Below are 2,477 nucleotides of genomic sequence, written 5' to 3' on the forward strand. Positions count from 1 at the left end.
TAGCACATAAGCTAGCAATTTTCCATCCAGTTATTAATAGATTAAATAACCTACAACAAGAAAAACCTGCAGTTGAAGAAGAACTTAACACACATGTTGACCCCAACACAATCACAAAATTATACTATACGTGTAAAAAACCAAAGCAGAACACAATACATAGCGAGACATGCCTAATTCGAGAAACATCACCTACACGGAAAATAAAATTTGTACCACTAGCCTACCTTCGTAGAATCTCCAACAGAATTAATGAATTTTTTAAAGCCACAAATATTCTATTAGCTTTTCGAACCAATAACAACCTTTCTATAAAATTAAGTTCCGACACGACTAGAACATCGAAATATAATAACCAAACGTATATAAAATAACATGTGGCAGCTCTAATAGTTTTTAAATTGGCCAAACAGGAAGAAATTTTAACTTGAGGTATAAGGAACACATTAGAGAGAGCGAAAATAATCAGTCGAGCTTCTTTCTACATTTGAAAGATCAGAACCACACTGCTGATACGAACGAAAATACATTCCAGATTCCGCACAGAACACCAAAAAGTTTTGCAATGAACATTCTTGATCAATTGGAGATCTATCCAGTCAAACCTCAATATATCGAACCTCGATATATCGAAGGCCCGTCTATATCGCATTTTTCTTCGTTCCTTTCCCTGGGAAGCCCAGAACCTAAACATTTCGAAGAAAACTCGCCGTTATACAAAAGTTTTTGGAAAGCTCGAGAAGGGCAGATACTGCCTCTATATATCGAAGTTTAGTAAGCAGAACTCTTTCTGTCGAAGTCACCTCCATATATCAAAGTCTTTCGTATGGTACCTCTGTAAATCTAAGTGCGCGCAAACAGCGGAATCCCAATCCTTTCCCTCTATGCGTCAGCGAAATCTGCGTCGTGTTGCAGTTCCCACGCCCTCCTCCAGGTACGAACTGTCACATTTATACACATTCTCACCAAAATTGTATTCGCAGGTACCTGACAATGGCGATAAATGCCGAAACGGTATGTCGTGATTAAGGATTATTTATTATAAGCAGCTATTCTGGTGCATCTATTTCAATAATTATGTCGTTATCAGACATATATTATGCTGCTGGCCCTTAAGAAGGAAAAAAATCCAAGTTTTCTTTAGCGGGTGTGAATCGCATCACTAACGATTGCATTTATTCTTAGTAAGCCGAGAGGAAAGGAACGGATTGCACCATGAAGCACCATACTGATATTCATGTATTTTTATGGAGATGTTAATCACACTGCGGGGGCTTGAATGGTTAAATTTTCCTTCTATTCGGAACTGACGTTCGTCATCAACATCAGTGTAGGATGTGACCCTCGTAGGCACGAATACGCTCTTGTATTGTTTGTAGCATGTAACCAAACTGCTTCCGAATGTCATCTGGAGAAATTTCTTGTCGTGCGTGAAACAGATACTGTGTCAGTTCATGAAATTTTGTGATTGGAGGCATCCCAGACATGGTCTGTGGGTAACGAAGTAATGGGCCAGTCAAGGATACGTACATTTCTCAAGGCGTTTGTAAACACGTTGGATGCTGCGGGTTCGCATTTCGTCCTCAGTTAATAATACTTTAAGTGGAATTAGTGAGTGAAATTAGGAATATGGTGCATCAAATGACTACCTTGGAGTCAAATATGGAATTAATCTCTATCAATACTGAACTCCACCATGGAATAAATAAAGATGAAACTGTGTATAATCACCTGAAGATGGGCATAAACCCGAAACTTGTGGTGTTTTAAATAACCCGTCTTCAGTTTTTACTGGTAGCAGATTCTCTTCCATATTGCCCTTTAAAGTAACAGTCACGGAGTTCAGCAGCATCCATCATGCATAAAATGATCATATAGTTTTTAACTGGTGCAGATACTGAGAGGAATTTGTGAATCTATATGTTAAGTCATTCCTGCAGAGTGTAAAAAAACTATGAGATTTAAGTACAAAATTTCAGCCAGTTTAGATGAGTGGTGATTATACTGACACCTCATTTACGATATTTTTCAACTTACGTAGTAAACATAGTGCCACAAATAACCCACTTCCCCATAACTGCATATCATGTGTTTAAGTATCACGTGTATATGATTTATAATTTAACTTGTACATAATGCTCTCAAAGATTTTTTCACTTAAATAAAAACGGTAATATCATGCGAGGAGTTACGTTATTTCAGAATTTTTAGAAATATCTATGCCCAGAAAACAACCAGTGTGATTCAAGTAGACCTGCCTCTAGAAAGAGTTTTCTTGGAATTACAATGTAATCAACAGAAATATTCCATAAACAGCTAGATTATTTTGGGTATAATGAAAAATTCATTTGGAGAGGGCTCCAGCAAAAAGACACAGTGCAGGTGGCACAAAAGAACTGACGTACATCTCGTTGCTGATAGTTGTGCTGACGGAATAAAATCGAAGATTGTCACCTGAAGGTGGAGTTAAGCTTACG

This window comes from Schistocerca nitens, chromosome 3 (genome assembly GCF_023898315.1).
Source record: "Schistocerca nitens isolate TAMUIC-IGC-003100 chromosome 3, iqSchNite1.1, whole genome shotgun sequence".
In the NCBI taxonomy this organism is placed as follows: domain Eukaryota; kingdom Metazoa; phylum Arthropoda; class Insecta; order Orthoptera; family Acrididae; genus Schistocerca; species Schistocerca nitens.